The 27759-nt window shown below is 27.7% G+C and overlaps 1 protein-coding gene and 1 long non-coding RNA gene across 4 annotated transcripts in view; one reads left to right on the forward strand and one right to left on the reverse strand.

Moving 5' to 3' along the window:
* LOC136084796 (uncharacterized) overlaps positions 1–27759 on the forward strand; it is a 74669-nt gene that overhangs the window by 3466 nt on the left and 43444 nt on the right. For 2 of the 3 annotated variants that reach the window (XR_010640856.1, XM_065805749.1), the window contains exons 1-3: positions 10479–10587; positions 10672–10760; positions 11247–11344. The gene's annotated coding sequence lies outside the window, so the exon portion shown is untranslated. Of the gene's footprint in view, positions 1–10478; positions 10588–10671; positions 10761–11246; positions 11345–27759 lie in introns of those variants that run through there. The other variant, XM_065805750.1, reaches the window with a different exon arrangement.
* Positions 130–10684, reverse strand: LOC136084797 (uncharacterized). Its single transcript, XR_010640857.1, has 3 exons — positions 10261–10684; positions 470–1067; positions 130–349 (listed from the first exon to the last, which is right to left on the reverse strand). It is a non-coding gene; the product is annotated as an uncharacterized LOC136084797 (long non-coding RNA).

A 27759-nucleotide genomic window follows, 5' to 3' on the forward strand; every position in this document is an offset into this window, starting at 1 on the left:
ATTATACAGCCTATTGGATATAACTTATATCCAATAGGCTGCAGCCATGTTAAATTGTCATCGTTAACATGTTAAATTGTCTCGACTTGGATTGCGATAAAAAAAGACAATAAAAAAGCAATATTTTGCGCTAAAAATTTCATGTTCAAAAAATTATTTTAAGGGAGTTTATATAAGAAATAGATAGAATGTTAACATTTTATATATACATTTTATATTAACATATTCAAATCGTCATTTACGCACCGACCGCCACCATTGGATCTGTCGGGTGCATATTTCAACAAACTCATGATATCTGTTCTGACTTCAGCAACCGTAGCAGTCGCTTTACTAAGCATGACGCTCTCTATAATAAAAGGTATTGCCTGAGTAATTTGCAACAAGTACAGCAAGAACTTGAAATTAAAGTAGCACCAAATCATCAAATTGTGTTTTTCAATAACAGATAACATTACTCATGACTTACCAACAACAACCTAACAAATGTTTTTGCCTTCAAATTTCTCTTTACCCTTGCCGCCAGCCATGTTGAACTTTGATTGTAGACCATTGGTCATCAACCTACAACAAAAAGTTATTATTTTTATAAATACATTAAACTTTGATACAATATCAGGTTAGGTAGCCTAATGGCACCGCGTATACCGCGGAATTCCGAATGGTTTTAAAATTTCAAAAATTCAATGACTTTTTTTTTTTTTAAAAATAGGTCAATTTCAATAAAAATTATACATATATATATAATAGATCATCCAGGTCAAATTTGAAAAATCCGAAAAATTGTTTGCGGAAAAAGTCCGGAATATTTCCCGCCCCCTCCCCCCTTATTTTTCCTCTTAATTTGCTTTCATCTGAGTTGCTTTTATTTTTAGTTTTAAATTTCATCCTGTAAGATAGAGTCTGAATTATATTCAAAATCTACTATTGCAGTAGCCTCACAATTGCTGCTGCTACAGACATCTTCATTTAATGAAGCTGAGCAATCAATACCAATGTCACTACTAAGAAGCTCATTAACCAAAACATTATTCCGTCTCCATCGCTTTAACCGGGTAGCCATTTCCCTAAACAACAGAAGGCACTGTTATAGTATGTATATATATATATATATATATATATATATATATATATATATATATATATATATATATATATATATATATAAATATATATATATATACAAGTGGAAGTTTTTAGAATAAAATAGCTAAATTAAAATAACATAAAACACACTATTTAGTTATATAGTGCGTGATTCTTCACCATTTAGTAAACATGGCGTCGATGTTCATTTGCACGGTATATATTATATATGTATATTTATTTATATATTTATATATACATATAATGTATGATATATTTATATATATATATGATATTATTATATATAACATATGATATATACATAAAATATATGATATGTTAATAATATATCATATAGACTATAATAATCATAATACTATATTATAGTATTTTTATTATTGTTATTATTATTTTTAAATTTTTTTTATATTTGGGAAGAGCGGAAGGAAAAAAGTGATTCTTACGCCAACACATACGTCACTTAATTTCTTTTGACTTTCGTCCAACATTTGCGAGTTGTCAGAAAGTTAAAACCATTGATTTAATAACAAACTGATCGTTTTTTAAAAAAACCACAAAAACGCAAGTTTAATTGACCAGAATGTTTTTAAAAACATTCTGAATGTTTTTAACAATATAAACAATGTTTTTATTTTAATTTTTTTTAATAAAATGTTTTTATTTTTAATTTTTTTAATAAAATGTTTTTTTCTTTTATATTTTTTACTGTAAATCATGCGCGGAGTGTTGCTGCATCGACTATCTTATTGCCTGACTCGCTAGGGAGTGCTGCTACATCAACTGACAAATAGTCTGACTCGCAAGGGAGTGCTGCTATATCGACTGACAAATAGCGTGACTCGCAACGGAGTGCTGCTACATCTACTATCTTTTAGCCTGACCCGCAAGGGAATTTGCTACATCGACTGAGGGTTTGGTTGGGGCAGGCAGTCTATCAATTAATAAAAAAAATAAATCTAATAAAAAAATTTTTTAATTTTAACTTTTTGTCAACAAAATATGGACTTTCTGACTATATATATATCTGACTATATATATATATATATATATATATATATATATATATATATATATATATATATATATATATATATATATATATATATATATATATATATATATATATATATATATATATATATATATATATATATATATATATAACATTGATAATATATATTTTATATTTTTATAATATAAAATTAGTATAGTCAAATATACTAACATACATAGTAAAACATTTAATCAAACTCTAAAAAACTACTTACTTAAACAAACTCTAAAACAATTTCAAGCAAATATTCTTTATGCAATACACACTGATGAAATAAAAAAAATGATCTATTTAATATTTATCGCTAATGCATCGCAAATTAAGCAATGTGGTATCATTAAATTGACAAAACCTTATGAAATGGCAATAGATGGCCTAATCAATGACTCGTAAAGTCACGCATGCGTATTTGAGTTCTCAAAATGCAAATCGAACGGTGAAACTCATAATATAGACGTTGAATTAACGTTGATTCAACGTCGCGTTAAGTTGATAGTTTTCAACGAATTTTCAACGTTGATAAAATGTTGATTTTTGGTTATATGACGTCGCGACTAAAAATCAACCGTAAATCAACGTTGAAATTACGTCGTGTGTCCACTGGGGAAGTTTGAAATTCAATTATGAAAAACTTTTAGATCTATTAGAAGAAACTAAACGCATTTTTAATATTATTTGTTTTATGAAACTTGGATCACAGTAGATGAAATAAATAGTAATTTTGACATTCCTCACTTTTATATAATTTCTATGGAGAGAAAAACGAATAAGCGCGGCGGTGGAGTATTAATTTATGTTCACGAAAATTTTGAGTATTGTTTTAGGAATGATTTGAGCGTTTCTGACAGCGATAAAGAATTTGTAACTATTGAAATTACAAACAATCAAACTAAAAACATTTTACTAAGCTGTTGTTATCGGCCACCTGACGGCGTGAGCGAAAACCTGAGCATGTTCTTACAACAAATCATAAAAAAAGGAAATAATGATAAAAAAGAAAACTATATAGTCGGAGACTTAAATATGAACTGTTTTCTCTATAATGACCATAAAATTAAGAATTTTTATGACGCAATTTTTGAAACAGGGTCAGTTACTTTAATAAATCGACCCACAAGAGTTACAATAGATACAGCGACTCTTATAGATAATATTATAACTACTGATATTCTCAATAATAATATACAATTAGGTATCATAAAAACTGATATATCAGATCATTTTCCTCTATTTCTGAAACTTAATAAAACAAACTCAGAAAGAAACATCAATACCAAAAAAGTAATAAGAAAACGCATTTATAATGAGACTAATATTAAGTTATTTAAAGACCAACTATCATTACTGCATTGGAAAAATATAAATTTTGATGATAACGCTAATAATATTTATGAAACTTTTTTCAAAACTTTTTTTTCTGTTTATGAAGTTAATTTCCCAATCATAGAAAAAGCAATAACAACAAAGAATATCAATACACCCTGGATTACTAAAGGTTTTAAAAAATCATCCAGAATAAAACAAAAATTATATATAAATTTTTTAAAAACAAAAACAGCTTCAAGCGAAAAAATTTATAAGAACTACAAAAACCTATTTGAAAAAATTCGCAAAAACTTGAAGAAAAATTATTACTCCCAATTATTCAATACATTTAAAAACGACACAAAGCGCACGTGGCAAATAATGAAGGAAATTATTGGCAAAAAAAAATCATGCTCCGGTTTCCTGCCTCAAATGGTTAGAGTTGATAACAAAAGTTTACATGAACCAAAAACTATAGCTCAAGAATTTAACAAATACTTCACTCATATAGGACCAACACTGTCTGAAAAAATCCCTAAAACCAAATCTTTGTTTACTGATTATTTAGAATCCCTGGATAATTGCATTTGTTCAGATGAGTTATCTTCCGAATTAATTTTTGATGAGTTCGAAAGAGCCTTCAAATCTGTTAAAAAAAATAAGGCAATTGGAGCAGATCAAATTAATGGAAACGTGATTATAGATTGCTTTGAACAAATTAAAGATGTTCTATTTAAAATCTTTAAGGCTTCTATCCATCAAGGAGTATTCCCAGAACAATTAAAAATTGCCAAAATTATTCCTATTTTTAAAGAAGTGGACAAATCTGAAATCAGTAATTATCGCCCCATCTCTGTTCTCTCCACATTTTCGAAAATCCTAGAAAAAATTATGTTCAACAGATTATACAAATACTTTCATGATAATAATCTACTTTACATTAATCAATTTGGTTTCAAGAAAGATAACTCAACTGAACATGCTATTATCCAATTTGTACGTGAAATCTCAAAATCATTTGAAAAATCACAATATACACTAGGAATTTTTATTGACCTATCAAAAGCTTTTGATACGGTCGATCACCATATTTTGATTCTTAAACTCAAATACTACGGAATAAAAAATAAAATTTTAAAATGGTTTAAAAGTTATCTATCTAATCGAAAACAGTTTGTATTATTTAACAATGATTATCAATCCACTTTTCTTAATACTTGTGGAGTTCCACAAGGTTCAATTCTTGGACCTCTCCTTTTTTTAATTTATATAAATGACTTAAATAAAGCTACAAAACTAATGAGCATTATGTATGCAGATGATACAAACCTATTCCTTTCTAACTATGACATCGCTGAACTTTTTAAAACAATGAACGAAGAGCTCAGACATATATCTAATTGGTTTAAGTGTAATAAGTTAACCTTAAATATTAATAAAACAAAATGGGTTTTATTTCATTCGATTACAAAAAAACGATTTCTCCCTACAAATTTACCTCAAATTTTTATCGATCAAAAGGAAATCAAAAGAGATTCTGTTACAAAATTTTTAGGTGTTATCTTGATGAAAATATTACTTGGAATCACCATATTGATTATATAAGCACAAAAATTTCTAAAAACATAGGGATCCTATATAAATTACGAATCTATCTCAATAAGAAAGTCTTAATACAACTTTATTACTCATTTATACATAGTTATTTAAATTATGCCAATATTGCTTGGGGAAGTACTGAAAAAAGTAAGTTGCAACGTCTTTATCTCCGTCAGAAACGCGCAATCCGTATAATCAATTTTGCAAATCGCTTCTCTCATTCGAAGCATTATTTTATGGAAATGAGAATTTTGAATATATACGAGTTAAATGTATTTAATACTTTATGTTTTGTATATATGTGGATAAATAACTTATCCGTAGCCGTTTTCAAAGATCTTTTTTCTCTTAAACCAATCTGTAAATATACTTTGAGAAATAATAACTTTTTAAATGAACCTTTTTGTCAAACAAACTTTAACCAATTTTGTATTACCTATCGAGCGCCACACCTTTGGAATAAACTTGTTTTGCCGAATTTTAATTTTGAAGTACCTATTACTTTTTGCCTTTTTAAAAAAAAACTGAAAAATCTCATTCTTTCATTAGATAATATTTTGAGTTATTATTAGTAGTAAAAGTTAAAAATATTTTTTGGTCTACTTTTTTATTGTTTATTTACATGTTTACGTTTATAGAATTTTATTCCTACTAATTTTATTTATTGTTCATATACTTTTTACTTTTTAACTTCCACATTGGTTTACTCTTGTATACAATTCTGATGACAAGATCATCTTGATCTTTCTTCAGATCAGATTATTTACCTTGTAGTTTTGTAAAAGTTTATTAACTTTTTTTTTATCTTATCTTTGTTAAATGCTTATTTGAGGTTCTGACGACAAGATCCTTGTGATCTTCTTTCAGATACCTTGTTTATATTTGTTATTTTTTTATCATTGTAAGTTTATATTATTATTTTTACTATTTTTTATTTTAAGCTGTACAACGATTAACAAATGTAAACCAAAAAAAAAAAAAAAAAAAAACTCTTTTAGAGTAAGTTAGTAGTTACCTTATGAATAAATCAATTAGGTTCACCAAAGAAAATTTTTCATTTTGTAACTTTCTAGCCTGGATTCATTTAACTCATTTTTATATAAATTCCTGAGTACAATAGACATTTTTCTTTTTTTTTCTTCATTAGATCAATTTTAATTTTAAAGGTAAAACAGAGTAATTTTTACCCGTAATTGGAGAAATTGCGAATGGTTTACAAGTGTATGGCCTTTATGAAGTTGTCAAAAAAAATTCAAGTATAATGCGTAATTTATTTTGTGCAAAGGAAAGTTTTAAATGGAAACTCGATGATTTTATACTTTTGTTAAAACTGCAATTTAGCGAATCCGGAGGAAACAAAAAATCATTTAAAATTTCTACATACAAAGCTTTTCTTGATGTTGTTGAGTATAGCTTAAATACTGGTATTGCCATTTTTTACTGTTAAATTTATCATAAAACTCTTAAATACAAATGAGTAGATGATGTATTTTTATTATTTGGAACTGGCGGATCCTTTATCAAATGATATTTCGCAGTTTTTGACTGGCTCGCCGTCCATTCCCGCATATCAGAGCCGGAACCAGCTTTTTTTGGTCTTTGAGATAGCTAACTTCCAGACATAGAGCAAACTCCAAACATTTATATGTTTATACTTATGTCAAATAAGATTGCTTTGCAAAAAATTGCGATGATTGGAGGCTGGGAACAAAAAAGCCTCAAATTTTGTACCCCTCTGCCCCAAACGTGAGAGCAACAAGTTGATATTTTTTGTACTGTTTTTAACTAGACTAATATTCATCAATAAATTTTAAATTTCATAGTAAAATATTTTAGCTTTCGAAAATACTATATTTATATAGCAAGATTATATTGCCTGATAAATAATTGTGTTATAAATTGTTCTTGTATCATTCCAGTTTTTCGGCGGCATTTTTAGTTCTTTTTTGTTTATTACATCTTTAAAGTAGTTAGCAAGTTGCAAGTCGCACTTATTCAAAATTTTGTAGGCTTTAGCGTGAATATCTCTTTCACTAAGTATACCAGAAAAAATGTCGTCGTCAATATTTACTCTACATTGCTGATAGCCATAGAGCTCTGGTAAATAAAACATTTCGTCTGGTTTTCCGTTGCGTTCGCATGTCGGGATTTTCTATATTATGGGAATTCCATTTCTCTTTCATTTTAATGAGCTCAAATTGTATTAATTCAGATTAACTAAACCAAACGCATTCCATTTGGAAACGATCCCCAAGTCTTAAATCATTATTAAGTACCATTCTTTTAAAATATTCAATAAAAGATGTTTTATATGTCTTTTTAAAGTTCGGCCACAAGTTTTCAATTCTTTGGTTAGACTGCGAACTACCGTACTTGTGTGTAGTAATGTGTGCCATATAGTGCGGTAACCTTTAATTCCGGCAAAAGTTTGCACCTCTGCTTTTATTTTGCGACAGATCGAAGTGTTTTAAATTATCTGTTTTTTCTTTTAAAATATTTAATTTCCGCCGCCGATTTGACGGCCGCAATTATTTCACCCTCCAATTTAACGGCCACAACCAGTTAGGAGGCGAAGTCACTTTGCCGCCGGGCATCATTATCAACTATGCTTACATATAAGAAATCTTTAAGTATCCTTATAATACCAAGGTGCTTATTTTACCCTATATATATATATATATATATATATATATATATATATATATATATATATATATATATATATATATATATATATATATATATATATATATATATATATATATATATATATATATAATTTTAAAATGTATTCTATAAATTAGAGTGCTCAAATTTCTTAAATGAACAGAGCAATAAAAAATAGTAAATCACTTAACAACAATTTTTCATTTAAGATTGTGTTTCATCAATAAAGACTCATCAGAAAAAATTATGGTGTGGCGGAATAGTGTCGCAAATTTTTTTTGTCGCAAATTTGATTGTCGAAAATGTAAAAAAGGAATGGTGTCGCAATTTGTCGCATTATTGATAGTCGAATAACAGAATAAAGAATAATGTCGCAAAATAATTTAATAAATAATGTCGAAATAAAAAAGGAATAGTGTCGCAAATGAATTATATGAATAGTGTCAAAAACAAAAAAAAGGAATAGTGTCGCAATGAATTTAATGAATAGTGTCGAAAATAGAAAAAAGGAATAATGCCCTAAAGCAGTTTAATGATTAGTAACAAAAATAAAGAAATAATATTAACTATAAATGTGTGTTCAGATTTCTGATGTCATACTGAAATAGCCTGCTGCCTGGGGTTTCATTACATACACCAACTATCTTATAACCTGCTGCCGCAAAGGAGTGTCGCTACATTAACTGAGGGTTTAGGTTTGGTAGCAATCTTTTTTTTCAATATTCTTTGTTTTTTTACTTTTTTTACTTCTGTAAAAGAAAAACAAGAAAAAAACAAAAACATCTTGTCACAAAAACATCTTGAAATATGGCAAAAAACTAATTAAAATCGATAAAGTATATATTATGAGTTTATCAATTTGCATATGTAACATAACCTAAAGCTACATATGCAAGTTGATAATAGCAACATGACAAATGTAATATAACAATGTTAAAACATTGTTATGTTACATATGTTATTTTGTTGTTAACAATAACAGTTGTTCTTTTTAGTCTATTTAACTTAATTAAAACAACTTGATTACTCACAAACTTAATCAAGTTATGATCAAGCATTTTTGAAGACGATACAAGTCTTGAGAATACTAGTTTACTTTAACGCTGACGTTAAAGAACCTCTTTTTTACATTTTGCTTTTTTTTTGCGTCTAACCCTGCTTTAAGCTATCAGCCGATAGCTTAAAGCAGGATTTAACGGAGAGAAGTGAATGCTAGTGCTGATCGTTATATGGAATTAATTGTCGCCTCAGTAAGATAATTTGCTGACTTAATCAGCAAGATATCTTACAGACGCGATAATATTTTAAAACTACCTTAATTGCACCGAGTGTGCTGTAAATTCAGTTTTTCTCTAGATAATCAAAAAAAACTTAAAAATCTAACAAAGCAAAAAAAAAAAAAATCTAACAACTTAAGGGGTAGCGTTAAGCGATCGTAATCTTCTAATTAATAAAATCCTTCAGAAGCAGACACTTCAACATCTGAGCGCGTAATATCGATAACCGATAAAAAACAGCTAAAGAAAAAAGATCTGACAAAATAGTTTGACGTGCATTTTCTTCCATCATTCAACCGATGACTTAAAATACAATTACTTTTTATTTGTTTATTGCAAAAAGTAGAATCACAGCTTAACAACAACCAAAAATATTTTTCTGAGAATTTTATTTTTAGAGATAATTTGATTCAAAAATTAAGGTCATTTTATAACCCAAATATTTTTGAAAGTAATTAGTGTTTTTTTGATTTAATAACAAAATCAATTATAGCATTATGTTACCCGAATAGTATGCATTTTTTTGAATAGTAAGCGTTGATCACACAAAAAATATGCCTCCCACCAAAAAGTTTGTGAAAGGTAACAAAAAATTTCTTAGCACTTGTCAATTTTTAAGACTCAACTCGTCAATTTTCAGGGTGGAAATTTAGTTTTTCAAATTAGTTTATTGTTCTGGAAAACTCTTTTTGCATTACCATTAAATAAAGTTTTTAAAAAAAGTTGTGTCACAGGTTTATTATGTTAAAGATGGGTCGTTTCCTAGTCAATAAAACTCCATTTACTATAGTTTCCATTGGTATTATATTCTTAGTTTTGAATAATAACGGTCTTGTTTATTATTATTTCTGTAAAAGAACGGAAACGTTGATGCGAATCTTAAAAATGTTAAATCACTAAAAACCTCAAAAGTCATACAAAAAAAAATCATAAACTTTGAGGTTTAAAAGTTGCATAAAGTTTAAAAGTTTGCATTCCGACTAATAATAATATAACGATTTGTTATTTTTTAACTGCTTTTGTTTAGCCTAACGTATGGAGTTTGTTTTGTTTTCATTTTACATTAAAAAAAAAAAAAAATTGTTGAGGTGCCTAACAAAAGCACCAGAGGCTACATCTTATTTTTTATTAAATATTAAAAAATGTTTTCTTTTACAAATTGTCTTGACTGTATGCGGCATGTTGGTTTAGAAAATAAAACTGATTTCTAATATATTAAATAATATTTAAAAAATTTAGTTTCCTATTTACCTGTCTTAACAATTTGCGTAGCATCGAGTTCTTCAACTTTTAATCAAAAAAATCGATAAGTTAATAACACCGGAGTTTAATAATTAAATATTTTGCGTCAATTTTAATGGACCATGGTAAAATATTTATTATCGTTGTTTCCAAAATATATTTTAATCACACAACTAACGCAAAATCGTTTTATTATGTGTCACAGTTACGTTAGGGATTGTATAAATATGTTGAGATAAGATAATTGGACGCAAAGTTTAAAGGTTTTCAACAAAAACCGCTAAACTAAACAACTTAAATGTAATTTGCTGTCCGATGCACTTTAATATTTTTCAAGTATAGTATATTGTTGTTTGCAATGAAACACTACATAAATAATTTTTTAGTATAAACTCATTTTTTTTCGATTTTGTTGTATAGGCTGGTTTGGCACCTAAAAATTCATATATCGTCGGGGATTGTGCAGATCCGCGTAACAAGCATTGGATAATACCGCGTATCTGACAAATGTAACAAACTTAAATTTATGTGTTGTATTGCGTTAATATAAGCATTGGATAATACCGCGTATCTGACAAATCTGACAAACTTAAATTTATGTGTTGTATTGCGACTAAATTAACAACTTTAACACATAATGTCTATTGTTGATAATATTTATTACACAGAACACGAATGAAACTCTTTATGCCAAAATGAGCCCAAAATCTGTTAAAATAAAAAAAATGTAAAACTTAAACTCCTGTAAGACTATCTGTAATACTGATACGCGCTCCATACCTGTACCCAACAATATGTAGTTTATGTATTATGGCAGAGTTATGTTTGAAGCAAATTCATAACGCACCATTTGTTTTTAATTACCAATGAACTTGTTTTTATTAAGACTAGAGTTTGATGTAAAATACAATAAACATACGTAAAAATAAAATATGCGTACGTAAAATACGATTTAAGTATAAAATTGCTTTGGAACACTTTTTATTGTTCTTTAGATTAAGAAAAACAAATATTTACTGTTTAATTGTTCTACTTTTTGCGACCAATTTTACTCAATTACATTACAATCTTCTGTGAAGATATTCTTGGATACGTAAGTTAAAATACTTGAATTTTGATTTGTGTTTTTACGAGTACAAAATTTTATAATAAAAATTTTAAAAATACAAGAAAACAAATGTTAAACCATTTTAATTATAAAAAAAAAAAGTTGTTCAAATAACGATTATGTTGTTTTATACCTTGATATAGTTAAAAATAAATTATTTTTATTTATGTTGTTGTTACTTGCAATTTTTATCGTCGTTATTTTATGAGTATAAATTATTAGTTTTATTCATATTTTTTTGAGTTATAATGGACAGCTGGTTTTATTTGATTGCTGATTTTTGATCATTGAAATAAAGGATAACGCCTCTCAAAAAAAAAAGCATATTTTTTCAAACTAAAAAATTTTAATAAGCGATATTTTGAGAAGCCCCACGAATAGAATTTGTTTAGTAAACATATCTTGTGAAAGAACTGTTTCTTGTTCAAAGTGTTTTTTTTCTAAAATATATGTAGAATATTTAAAAAATGCATATGAACAATATCTTTGTTTATGTAAAATATACTATTACTAAGTTTTTAAATAGTCATCTCTAACACGTATAATATATAAATATAAACATGAAATATTATATATATATATATATATATATATATATATATATATATATATATTTATATATATATATATATATATATATATATATACACAGAGGCTATTCTACGAATAGTATGAGGGGGGGGGGGGTGAATCCTTAAAAAGTACAGACCGATGCACAGTGGGACAAAATAGCTTTAAAACTTGCCAAAAGTATTTTTTTTTTAGTTTTGAATTTTTAAGTTAAATAAATATTTCAAGAGACTTGGCAGACCAAAGAAAAGTAATTTTTTAATTTTTTACAGAAACAGAAAAACGTACTTTCGAGTAATTTTTTCAAAAAACCGGTTAGCAGTAAAAAATAAGATAACAAAATCAAAGACTTGAATAAATAAATAACAATAAAAAGTATTTTAAACGATTTAATAAAATAAATTACAGCAATATGAATTTAATGAAAAAAATAACTCCAAAAAATAAAGAAAAACTTGAAAACTCTAGAAAGCTTTTATTGAATTAAAAAGTATTTTAAGAATTGAAAATGTAAATTTTCTAAAAAATTAAAAACTTTGGTTTATAATCTGAATAAAATTTAAATAAAATCATCATCATCATCTTTATCCTCAACATCATCATCCTAAAGGTTAACATTTGGAAGTTGGTGTAATTTTTTTTATATAATATACGCTTACTGGAGCTAACAGGATCAGTATTCAATAAAAACAAGTTAAAAATATCTGAATATGTGTCATCTTGAATACATTTTCTAGAGTATTTCTCCTTATACTTTTTAAAGCCTTTATTGCAAGCTTCCTGTACCTCCTCAGTCAATTGGCCTATTGGCAATAGTGCAGAGGATATAATTTCAGGACCATGAATAAAGTATTTATGCAATGTAGGAGGCATATTGTACCAGGGATATTTTTCAACAAAGTATCTTGCTGTGCCAAGAGCGAATAATCTGAATTAATTTACATCAATATCATATCCGCTCGCCACTGCTACCAGAATCGAATGCATTTTGTTAATCAAAACTATATCTTTTTTAGTTATAGCAGCCTTCAAATAGACACTTTGTACTTACAATACTTTTTATTTGCTCATCTACCCTAATTTTTCTGCAATTTTTTTTATCTTAGACTCTTTTATAAACACAATTTTTAGAGGTCTGCAATATCTTGTTGATGAAGGACGTGTATTCGACCAAATAATTTTTTCACCAGAAACAAGACGAAGAGGAACAATACATGTTAGAAAAACAGCTGAACCGCTGGCTTTGGAATCATAGAATGCCTGTTTATATGAACTATGACCTGAACGGCCATATGACCTTGAAATTAATTGCATCTGATCTAATTCGTTGTTTTGAAGAGTTTTAATAAAAGGCGTCACTACTAGAAGTAAACACTCTACTGTGTGCTTAAACAAAGCTTGCAAAGAAACTGAAGCATAGGTTTCTGTTTATTAATATCCGTAGGATAACAGAGTTTCTTAGCTGCTTGAACTTTTTTGTATAAGGGAAACTTTTCAGGGACACTTTTCCTTAAAATATCATGTTGAAATCTGGATAGTTTCGCATCAACCAAAACAGTTAAGGCATCTTCACATGACATCTGTTGTTGTGGTTCAAATATTCTTTTATTTGCCATCCTATATTTTTTTGAACGCATTGGGCTTTACATAGCTTCTTTCAAGAGCTATAATGTCTGTGAGAGTCCTTCAGTTCTCAAACTTTTTTCGGTGGCATTGGTTAGAGCAGATCAAAAATAAAAAAAATTAATCAAAGACTTGAATAAATAGATAAAAATGAAAAGTATTTTAAGTTGAAAAAAGTTTTTTTTGATTAGAAAAATTTAATAAAAAAATTTTGTATTCATTAAGTTCAAATTGTAGTAATTTATTCAATTTTAGACTTTCTTTAGATTGTTCGGTCAGAAAAATGTTTGTACTTATTTTCATTTTTGCAACTACTTTTCTGTGATAGAAACTCCGTATTTAAAAAAAATATTTAACTAATACTTGTTACTTTTTTCAAACCTTTCGAGCATCCTACATGACTTTTTGCAACGAGATTTATACTGATGCAAAAATAAAGCCATTGCTTGATTTAATGCATTTAAATGTTCTTCTTCACATTTTGTTATATTCCTAATATGTACTTTCAAAAATTGAAATTGTTTATTTCATTACATTCAGATTTTCTCATGATAGCGACAAGTTTACTTACTAATCAATTGAATAATTAAAATTTTTAAATTTAATTAAGATATATACTAGGGTTATGACTTTTTTTTAACTTCATGCTCCTGTATTGTAATTTGATGAACTTTTGCCTAAGAAGCACAAAATGAACTATTATTTGCATATCTTTTGAAAAAAGTTAACCCCGACATCGAAAAATCGATTTTATGTCAAAATCGATTTTTCAATGGCGGGGTGATTTTTTTTAAAAAGATATGCAAATAATGGTTCATTTCGTGCTTTTTAGGTAAAAGTTCATCAAACTACAGTACAGGAGCATGGGGTTGAAAAAAAGTTATACCTAATATTATTATTTTTACTATTGTTATTATATGTATATATATAATAGCAATAATAATAATAATAATGATAATAATAACAACAATAATGATAACAATAATAGTAATAATAATAATTAGAGATTAAAGTGCCATTATTTACAACAATCACAATAGCGATGAAGTAATTCAGAAGCACTAAAACAAGTTGGCTATGTGTTTGAAAAAGCGTTTATAAAAAGTTCATATTTTAGTCTTTTTTTAAATGTTTCTGAAGAGGTTGAGTTTCGCCTGTTCATAGATAAACCATTCCAAATTTGAGGTGCATTCATACAAAAAGAATTTGAGCCCAAAGAAGTTTTTTGTTGATGACGTGTAAGTTGACAACTGTCTAATGATCTAGTATTTTGTTTTGAAGTTCTTCTAGGAGTTCTAAAATGAAGTTCGGACTTCTAGAAGTTAATAAAATTTTATATGTGATAACTGATATCTTATAGATTATTCTTTGATTGATTGTTAACCAATGAAGAGATTTCAGCAATGTTTCTGAATTTAAATGAATAGGAGAATGAAAAACGATTCGAGATAAGCTACTTTGAATTCGTTGGAGTTTTTTAATATTTTTTTGATAAGTACCAGATAAAAGACTGTTGCAATAATCAAGCTGATAGTTCACAATGCCACATGCAATTGTATTTTCAGCTTCTTTAGTCAGACATGGACGAATGTGACGAAGTGCACGAATATGGTAATTGCAGGATTTAATAGTGTTGTTTATGTGCTTGTCCATAGAGAGCGATGAATCTAGGGTGACACCAAGGATTTTAACTGAATTTTTCGTAGTTAGTGTTGTTACAGAAAAAATAATTTTTGAATTATTTTTATGTTTGCTAATTTGTTTTCTAGATCCAACCAAAATATATATACTAATATTTCCAACTACAGACCTATTTCCGTCTTACCTGGCTTCTCAAAATTATTGGAACGAATTATATACAACAGACTTTATAACTGTTTGATGTTAAACAGTTTGCTGTACAGTAAACAATTTGGGTTTAAAAAAGATAATTCAACTAACCATGCGGTAATCGAACTGATTAATCATGTATCAGATGCATTCAATAATGACTATTTTACCTTAGGAGTTTTTATTGGTCTGTCAAAAGCCTATGACATTGTTAACCACAAGATACTTATAAAAAAACTGGAACTCTATGGAGTAAAAAATAAAAACTTCCTTTGGTTTGAAGATTACCTGGCAAACAAGTCACAATGTATTATTTATAAAAAAAATTGAAAAAGAAAAACACATTACATGTGGTTGCCCCAAGGCTCAATCTTAGGACCGTTATTATTTTTATTGTCAATAAATGATTTGTACTAAGCATCAAATATTTTAAATGTAATATTGTTTGCAGACGACTCCAATCTTTTTTATTCCAACAAAAACATAAAAGTTCTTTTTAATATATTTAATAAAGAACTATTAAAAATAAACGAGTGGTTTAAAAGTAATAGGCTTTCGTTAAATGTAGAAAAAACTAAATTTATTTTGTTCTCCAAACCTAGTAAACGTGATAATGTTCCTCTAAAATTACCTAATCTTTTAATCAATAAAACATTTATTAAAAGGGAACCAATCGTTAATTTGTTAGGAGTAATACTAGATGAAAATTTATCATGGAAACCACATATAAAATACATAGAAAATAAAATCTCAATAAACATTTCCATATTATATAAAACTAAACTATATCTTAACACTGCTTCCTTAAAAAAAATACACTCTTCATTTATTCATAGTTTTATCTCTTACTGTAATATTGTATGGGGTAGTACTAATTATAGTAAATTTAAAAAAATTTATAGTAAGCTAAAACACGCATGCAGGATTGTATTTGGTGCACACAGAACTTTTCATTGCGAACCTCTTTTAAGGAAGCTTGGTGTCCTAAGTATCTATAAACTTAATACACACCAAGTTCTACAAATCATGTTTAAAATAAAACATGGGCTTTCTCCTATTGTATTTCAGTCTAACTTTAGTGAAATCTCTCACAAGTATCCTACTAAATTTTCAATTAACAACTTTATTGCACCAAAAACTAATTTAAAACTAAGTTCTTACCAAATCCAATACCGAGGACCGTTTCTATGGAAACACTTTAACAAATTTATTACAAAAAAAATAATTCAGGAAAGAATCTAAGAGTTTCGTATTACAAAATGACTTTGATTTAAAATATCTCTTTTATAATAATTACATAAATATCTAAAAAAATAGTTATTGACACTACTTCTCTTTTGTTGCGGTTTTATTTTTATTTAATTTTTTTTTTTGTTAAAAAACTTTAATACTTTTATATTGTTGTTAATCTTTGATATATTGAGTTATATTTCACTAATATTTATGTTATATTAATATTTATATTGTAACTAACACGTGTAAAACTCTTATTATGTACTTAGCTACTTTTTGTTTTTGTATATAAACTGACAATTTTTTCAATGAAAATGGGGCTCGATGATAAGACAGTTTATGTCTTCTGCTTGCTCCAACTCTCTTATTTATTAACACGATTTATTGCATTGTAAATTTTTATATACGGCAAATAATAATAAAAAATTTAACCGACCTCATTTTTGACCGACCTGATTTAGGCAGGCCCACCGGCCAAGTTTCATACCGGCCGTCCGGAATTTCTCCCGGTGCTTCCTGAGGCCATTCCACCACTGTATACATACATACATACATACATACATACATACATACATACATACATACATACATACATACATACATACATACATACATACATACATACATACATACATACATACATACATACATACATACATACATACATTCATACATAGATACATACATACATACATACATACATACATACATAGATACATACATACATACATACATACATACTTACATATATACATACATACATATATACATACATACATACATACATACATACATACATACATACATACATACATACATACATACATACATACATACATACATACATTCATACATACATACATACATACATACATACATACATACATACATACATACATACATACATACATACATACATACATACATACATACATACATACATACATACATACATACATACATACATACATGTAGATACATACATACATGCATACATATATATATATATATATATATATATATATATATATATATATATATATATATATATATATATATATATATATGAGCAGCCGTTATATATATATATATATGAGCAGCCGTTATATATATATATATGAGCAGCCGTGGTTAGAGTTCTGGCTCAGAACCCAGAGGTTCTAGGTTCGGCGCCAGCTCTAGCCTAACAAGCGACATTGGTACGGAAGGAGGCGTGAACTTCCTGTTAAATGCTCTCCTGCGGTGCTCTGTGATAAGACCGTAAGGACTTCTGGAAACACCTAAAACAACTACAAAAAATATATATATAATATATATATATATATATATATATATATATATATATATGTATATATATATATATATATATACATATAAATTAGTAAAAACATTTATCTATCTTCTACAGACTGTTTCTCTACTGACAGGATCATCAGAAAGCGAAGAGTTATGGCTTTTTAATAATCCTATCAATGGAGAAACAGTCTGTAGAAGATAAGTTATTTTTCACTAATTTATTACTGCTCTGTTCTTTAGGAACATTGCAGTAGTAAATTAGTAAAAAAAATTATTTATATATATACAATATATATATATAAAATATATATATATAATATATATATATATATATATATATATATATATATATATATATATATATAATATATATACATATATATATATATATATGTATTATATATATATATATTATATATATATATATACATACATATATATATATAATATATAATATATATATATATATATATATATATATATATATATATATATATATATATATATATATATATATATATATATATATATATATATATATAAAACGTTACAAAAATTGCTACAAAACTATATAAATCAAACCGTCAAAAAAAGAAGACAATACAGGATTAAAAAAAAAATAGTTTTCATTAAATAATATAATGACGTCAATTAAAATTTTGACCAAAATGGTCTCCAAGATTTGAAGATTTATTTAAGATTTAAAAATTAACGATGTAATTTTTAAATCTTAAATAAATCTTCAAATCTTGGAGAAAAGCTAATACGACATTTCAAAATAAGGCAAGTTGGGGCAGCTAACTTTTTTAGTTTCAAGCAGAATGATACAAACTCTCTTTAAAAAAAGAATTGGCATCGCGAAGGAAGTCTTAGGTAAATTGTCCTAGCACTATAAAAATCAGTTTAAACTTATAAAAATTGCATTTTTTATAAGATGTTTTAATACATATTTACATTTTTTTATAAATTAAGATAAATTTATCTATTATCTTTGTACACAATAAAAATTAAAATGAAAGGTTTTGTATTTAGGGAGAAGATTAAGTTTTAACAATGATAAAATTTTAACGATAAAAAAGAGCTGTTTTCGGTCATTTTCAAATAAAAATTAACAATTAAATCTATTATTTCAGCACTTATTTTTTTGTACCGTTAGAAATATAAGAAACTGTAGAAAATAGTAATCTAATAACATAGCTCAAAATTCGCTACTCAAAAAACTATATTTTGGCCAAATTTCAAGTGTTCTAAATCACTGTGCGTCGCTTTAACTTCACGGTAGTGATTTCTGATTGGTTGATTTTTTTTCTTTCATTTAAAGAATGCCAAAACTTTTAATCGATGTGTGTGCGCTCCTCTTCGCCTATCCCTATATCAGTCAATGTATGTAAATGATAAAAATCAATGTAACTTTCAATAAACAACCATAATAATAATTTTCAATAAAAATTATTTAAAAAACATTTAAAAATTTTTTCTAAGTGAAGAACGCAATCCTGGGTCTCCATGGAAAATGAACCAATGAAATACCACAACAGTAAACGTACAATTTGGAGATGCATTATTTTTAAATTTCTATTAATAAAACTTTTAAAATCAACCAGTAATATTCGCAGCCGTGACTTAAAATAAAGCACTCAAACTTTACTACAGTGACTTTGAGATAAAAAAATTAAAGCAACGGTACCGTTGCGTTGGACACAACGAAAATATATAGGCGCTACTTAAATTTACCCCCCCCCCCACCTCAATCTGTTTTTATGATTGATTATAATAGAATACATTATACTAATGCAGAACCATATAAAAACATAAGTCTGAAAACTTGAGGAAAGTTCTCTAATTTGATGTTAAAAAAACCACATTAAAAACGCTATTATTCTACCATCTTTTTCTTACTCGTTTATGGTTAAATTCGTTTTCAATAAAAACTTTAAAAAAGCCTGGCTTCTATTGACACTTTAATGCAAAATGTATTTCTGATTGATCTCTGACCCTACCCTAACTATGTACATTTATTTGCGCCAATCCTTATTTATCAGTCGATGTATGTACATTTTTTTCTCGCCAATCCCTATTTGTCAGGTATGTACATTTATTTTCGCCAATCTCTATTTGCCAGTCGATGTATGTACATTTATTTTCGTCAATCGCTATTTGTCAGTCTATTAGTACAAAATTTGTTTACTATTAGTACAAAAATTTTACCAATTGTCCAGCGATCTTTCAATAAAGTTGACTTTGCGAAACTTAATTTGATGACAAGCCAAATAGTTATTAATAGTAGTAATAATCGGAACACATCTCTAGACACAATGTTAGACACACGGTATTCCTCTATAATAAAAATATTCGACAATTTGATTCCACTTAAACAGTTTCTTTTTGGAAAAAACAAGCCTAAATGGATGAATAAAGAAATTAACGAAATGATTCACTTCCGTAACAATATGGCAAATAAACTATTTAACAACTAAAAAACTTATAACTAAATTACAAGTTTTAAGTTATAAACTATTAAAAAAAAATTAAATGTATTATCAAGATGGCAGTTAAAAAACGCAAACAAAACCTCCTCAATCAAAAAGACACTCGCAACGCTTGGGCATTTATAAGAGAAGTAAGTTTTTAAAAATAAAAAGCGGTTATAGATTTAAATATCCTACACTCCTATTTAGCGGATTCTGTGATAGCTCTTGAAATATCTTTGTTAAACTTAATTCCAGGTTTAAAGATTCATTTAATCTTAAAAAAAATGATTGCAAAATAGTATACCAACATCTAGCGAACCTGAAGAAAAAAACTGCTACTGGGTACGTTGGTCTACCAGCATTTGTTTTAAAAAAATTAGCTGCAGCTATTTCGCCAAACATAACAGCAATTATTAACAAAAGCATTGAAAATAGTTTTCCAATAATTTGGAAAAAAGCAAGTATGGTAGCAGCCTGGAAAAATAAAGGATTGAAATCAAAGCCAGAGAATTATAGACCTGTTTCAATACTTCCCGTATAAGGAAGGATGTTTGAAAAGATAATAGCTAGACAACTGTCTACTTTTTGTGATGTGAATAAGACAAATCCTCCAGAACAATATGAATTTAGAGAGAAATCGGTTAATTGCAGGTGCTATTATGATTGACCTGTCAATGGCATTTGACTCCATTCCACACCAATTTCTTATTAATGAACTATTCAAAATAGGCTGTAATTTGACCATAATATCATGGTTTCACAGCTATTTATCCGATGGGGAGCAGAGAGGCATTCAGGCCAACCAAGTAACCCTGTGGAAGCCAGTATCATGTGGACTTCCTCAGGGAAGTGGAATTAGTCCTAAACTTTTTAATAGTTACATTAGAGATCTTCAAACTTGATCTAATTCTCATACCACTCAGTTCGCTGATAATATCACCCACTCTGAGGAAGATGTGGACTCGTATGCACTAACAACAAAGTTGTTGCATATATTTTATAAAACCAAAGACTTGTTTGAACTTGTTTGTCCTATTATAACTAGAGATTGTCCTCCAGCCTTTTACGACCTAATTGGAGATTGTACCGAGGGGGAAACTCATAAAGAAATCCACTCCCAGCTAGCACACATACATTGATAAAACGTTAGAACAATGTTGTGTGTTGCGTTGGCCCAACATCGACCGCCAACGTTGTTTTTATATCATTTTGGTTACAAATGCGACATCGCCAACAACCAAAAAACAACGTTGGTTTAACGTTGTATTTTAAGTCGGCATTGCGTAATGTTTTACGTTGATTCAACGTTGTACTTTACGTTGGCACAACGTTGAATTTTACGTTGGCAAAACGTTGTATTTTAAGTTGATTCAACGTTATATTTTACGTTTGCACAACTTTATATTTACCTTTCATCGGAACCGAATTAATTTGTTTTATGTTAAGCATATACATTTAAACATAAAATATTATATATTTAAGCGCGTGTATAGTTGTATAAATGTGGGTATTGTGGTTTATCCTCCTCCGGCTAATTGCCATATAGAGGCAACATACCCTGGCCAGCGAAGACAAGTTCAGCTCACCAATGAGCGTCATCACCAGCATCGCTGACCAAGAGTAAGTGAATTTAAGAAGAGAGAAGTAAGTTAGAGTGAAAGTCAGAAGAAGTCGAGTTAGAAAGATAGCATAGTGTAAGCGGGACAGATATTGCACGAGGTGTTAGAATGTGCAAATTAAAATAAATGGGTATTGTGGTTTATCCTCCTCCGGCTAATTACCATATAGAGGCCATATTCCCTGGCCAGCGAAGACAAGTTCAGCTCATCAAAGAGCGTCATCACCAGCATCGCTGACCAAGAGTAAGTGAGTTTGAGAAGAACGAAGTAAGTTAGAGTGAAAGTCAGAAGAAGTCGAGTTAGAATGATAGCATAGAGTAAGCGGAACAGATATTGCACGAAGTGTTAGAATGAGCATATTATAATAAATGTATAAATGTATTCAAACATATATTATAGAACACTATTATGATGCATCTGATTAAAGAGACATTATTCATGTTGCTTGTGGGTTGATGTTTTATTACATAAAAAATATATTAGCAAATATATTTCCATGATGAACTGAAATATCTAAATGAAAAACAGTTCTCATAAATTATACAAATTTATATTTGTATATCCGCCTTTTCTCTATGCAAAAGCAATGTTAATCCACTGTATAAAATCCAACGTATATCCAATGTATGTACATACATCAAATCAACGACGTGTTAATAACGTTGGATTAACGTTGGGCTTAGATCGTAAAAAAAATCAAATTCTTGCGATGTTTTTTACATACATTGGATCAACGTTAATTTATATATATTGAATCAACGTTGGGTTATATACAATGGATCAACGTTGGGTTTAGATCGTAAAAACAATCAACTTTTTGCGATGTTTTTATATACATTAATTCAGCGTTGGTTTATGCACATTAAATCAACGTCGGTTTAATAACGTTGGACCAACGTTGGGATTACATCGTAAAAACAATCAATTTTTTGCGATGTTTTTACATACGTTGAGCTTATGTGAATATAAGCCATCTGTTATTAGTTCCGTCGGTATTAATTTCATCATTAAACAAATGACATCGGATCAACGTTGGTTTTGCATTGGAAAAAACAGCTGACGTTTGCGATGGTTTTACACACGTTGGCCCAACGTAAGTGTGCTAGCTGGGCTCTCGTAATAAAATCGGTCAGAGACAATTTGTTGTAACTGGCCATCATATACTGAATAATAGTTGAGCAAACTGAGAGAGAAATACAAAATAACAAAAATTTAAAAAAATAATAAAAAAATACAACGACAACAACTCGAGGAACGGAAAAAGAATAGGTTATTTAAACTATTGTTAATAAAACTCTTAACTTAACGGCATTGTATCTAGCTCTTACGGGTCGTCCATAAAATACGTCAAGCTCTGAGGGAGGAGGGGGTAGTAGTTTTACGACGACTCATTCAAAACTTGCTACTATAGTGTTACGATTTTGTGACAAGGGATAGGGGGAGGGGGAGATCAAAAACGGTCTAAAATTGCGTAACGTAATTTATGAACAACACCTTATCGAGTATTTTTTTAATAAAAGTCGATGTATGTACATTTATTTGCACCAATCCCTATTTGTCAGTCGTTGTTTGCACATCTTTTTTTTTACTAATTTTAAAGCAAATTTTAAGTTAACATTTGTTATCCATATAATTGTTGAATATGGCAGTTAACATAAGCGAAATAATGAATATGTTTAGAGAAATGTTCGCTGAGTACAAGAAAACGTTCTTAAACTCATTAGTGCAAATGCAAAGATAACGAGTGACAGACAACAAAAAGCAGAATTAAGTATTATCGGCAGTATCGAAAAAATTAAAAGACTCGAAAAGGATGTAGTTGATATAAAAGAAAGCTTGAATTTTCACGAAGAACTCATTGAAAAAAAGATTAAAAATAATATTGAATCTATCGACAAAGAGAGAATTTCTAAAATTCTAGCACATAAAAATATTGAGATTACCAACCTTATAAAAACTAAGAGAAATTGAAGATCGGTCACGAAGAAATAATCTCAGGATAGATGGACTGAAAGAAAACGAAAATGAAACATGGACGGAAAGGTGATCAAACTGTTTGAACAGACTTTAGGGGTAAAAAATGTTAAAATTGAACTGGCGCATCATTGCGGACGCAAAGATGAAAAAAGCCACGTACAGTCATGATAAAACTTTTAGATTACAAAGATAAAGTCGAAGTTTTAAAAAATTCTTTTAAATTGAAGGATGAAAGTATTTCATTTATGAAGATTTTTGCTATGAAACTAACGTAATAAGAAAAGACTTGAAAGAAAAAATGGAAACTGAAAGGCACCTGGAAAAATTTGCATATATATCGTATGAAAAGCTAATTATACGCAATTGAGTATCAAAAAAACCGTGCCAAGAAAGCAAGAGTTAAGTTTTATTGTTTTATTTGCAATTTTGTGTTTATACAAATATCCTTTTTATTTTCTATTATTATTATTACTATTATTTTTTTTAAACAAAAACAACTTAACAAAAAATGGAGGAAAACCTAATAATCAAATTTTTGATGAAAATATCATTCTCAGGGACGAGAAAGACTTTTTGCAGATGAATCGAATCTTTTTTATTTCCACAGAGGTATTAAAACATTTTTTGAAACAGCTAACGAAGAATTGGGTAAGGTTAATAAATGGTTTATAAGGAATAAACTGTCTCTAAATGTAGATAAAACCAAATTTATTTTATTTCATAAAGTAAATAAATTAAAAAGTATTCCAATTAAACTGCCAAATCTAACAGTTTAACGCTTACATTAAAAGAGAAACTTCAGTTAACATTTTGGGCGAAAAACTAGATGAACATTTACGTTGGAGTGAACACATAAATAGCATAGAGAAAAAAATATCAAAAAATATTACTATGGTATATAGGGCAAAACCATTTCTAAGTAATAAATCTTTAAAAAGTTTATATTTTTCTTTGATTCATTGTTATTGTTATTCATTGCCTCTTCTGCGTATACTAGGCGCATTAAACGTTTATAAAATCAACTTACACCAAGTTTTAATGTTCATGTATAAAATAAAGATGGGACTATCTCCTAAAATATTTCAGTACAAAATTTTCAGATAATAACTTCATTATTAATAATAAGGTCCACAATTTTTGTATATGCAATATTTAGGACCCTAAATATAATTCAAAACAAATTACATATTCAATTAAATATAGTGGACCTTATCATTCCTTATGAATTTTAACATATCCGATTTTTATTTAAATATTACTTTATTACAAATTTTTATATATTTTATTTTCATATTTTTCAATACATACTTTGTATAATTTACGTAGATAATGTGGCTCTCGTAAATACGTGCTCTTTAATTAATTAATTTATTTTTTGTTTTTCTTTTTTACTTTTCTTTCAGTTTTTCTTGTTTACTTGATTATTACTCTTAACATGAATATTGTTCTTGAAGTATTTCTTAAACTAATTGTTATTTATTCTTACATTTATAATTTTCAATAAGTTATTTGTAAAGTAAAAATATATTATACGGTTATTGTAAATACGATAGATTGGGGCTCGGTGATAAGACAAAATAATGTCTACTACTTGCCCCGCCAGTTTTTTTTATTTATAAACTTTTAAATTGTGAAAGTTATTAAACGGCGAAACAAACAAATAAACAACATTTTAAAATGTGAACTAAATTCAAATATATTGAAATGTTGTCGACAATAAAAACCTATTGAAGAATCTTAGGTTTTGAAGAACACTTAAAAAATACATATTTTTTAAGTGTTCTTCAAAACCTAAGAAGTCTCTTGTTTACATTAACATGCATTTTTAAATTATGATTTGCTTAACGAATATGAAATTTTGCCAGTATAATATGTTTTATTTTTTTAAACTTTGGTCAATATCTCAAATCATTTGAAATAGGTGGATTAAGATGTCCTTTTGACAATACTGTTCAATGGCTTTTCTTCAATTTGATTAAAGATAAAGTTTATTTGACTTCCATATTCAATACTTATATGCTTTAATGCATTACTTAATTGAAATTGATTGTTATTGTCACAATATACTTTCCTATATTCATTTATAAAAAACTGAAAACTTCCTACACCCAAATCAAACAAAGAACTATGTTATTTTAAATGAAGAACAACCATATTAAGTTTGTCTTGTTAAGTTGACATTTATTCATTGACACTTTTGTTTTTATTATTTGCTGACATTTGTTAATTGTATCGTTGTTAATTGTAATATGCCTGGAGTTTGCTATTTTGGGATTTTAAAAGCATTCCTTATTTATTTAAAACAATATATTTTTATTAAAACGTTTATTTTGTATTTTTTATTTGATTTGAAACCTGTTTCTTATTTTCATTATTTGACAAAAAGTTTTTTGTAATAAAGTATATTATTCAAAATATGAAAATATTTATAAATTGTTTTTATAAATTTATATAAATCGTTAAAGTGTCTATTTTAATTTTCAGATATTTCATAAGGTAAGCCATTAAATAAAGTATGTGCTTTAAAACAAATTTTGGTTAAATAAAAAAATTGAATTTTAAACAAATTTAGATTAAATTTGTCGCTTTCATTTTCAAATATCAACCTCCAATTTTTTTGCAGACCAAAACATTTTAACAAGCACAAATATTTTGTTAATTTAAATATATAGATAAATTTATATGATAATGTTTTGCGTATTATTTGGCATAAATACATTGACTGACAATAGGAATACCCAGAACTAAATTTAAATACATCGACTTAAATACATCGACTGAGAATAAGGGTTTGTTCAGGGTATTAGTCATGATTAAAAGTCATAAAAAACAAGTAAACTACCATTTCGTTATAAAGTATTCAGTTTGACTTGATAGTTTTAACGTCGCGTAAAACAGGTAACATTCTTCCGCTCTAAACGGACGAAAGAAGAAAGCAGTGGTAGGGGACCTCATGTATCACTACAAGCCACTGTATATCCAAGGCTTGCAAAAATGGTGTGTGATTCCCTCCCCCCACCCCCTACCAATGAATTTTATTTCATTATGTCTGCAAAATTAGCTCTTTTAAACCAGCATATCGGCATATATAGATCATTTAGTACAGTCGGCAAACTTGGACTTTTCGTACTGTCGGCAAATGTGAAAAGCGAGGACCTTTTTTTTTTTTTTCAGATCAAAAAATATTTATGGCATTTTTGCTACAGTCAATAAAAACCCTGGATCCGCCCCTATATATATATATATATATATATATATATATATATATATATATATATATATATATATATATATATATATATATATATATATATATATATATGTATGTATATATATATATTAAAAATTTAAAAGATCATATATATATATATAATCTTTTAAAGTTTACACCCCCTCAAATTGAGGCGGCTGTAAACTTTATAAGGTCATAAAAGTCGATTAACAAAATATTATTTAATCAAATTTGAAATTCGTCAATAAATATATATTAAGTTTATGATTGAAAAAAAGAAAACAAATTTGACTTATTGCCCACCTCTTTGGAGCTGGGGGAGGGGCAAGGCAAAAGTTTTGGGGTTTTGTAGTTCCCAGTCTCCAATTACTGCAATTTTTTGCATAGCATCCTCATTCCTCATATATATGAACATACTTAAATATGGAGTTTTCTTCATGTTTCAAAGATGCTTAGCTCAAGCATCAAAAAAACGGCCTTGCATATATATATATATAAATATATATATATATATATATATATATATATATATATATATATATATATATA

Source organism: Hydra vulgaris, chromosome 09 (genome assembly GCF_038396675.1).
Source record: "Hydra vulgaris chromosome 09, alternate assembly HydraT2T_AEP".
Classification (NCBI taxonomy): domain Eukaryota; kingdom Metazoa; phylum Cnidaria; class Hydrozoa; order Anthoathecata; family Hydridae; genus Hydra; species Hydra vulgaris.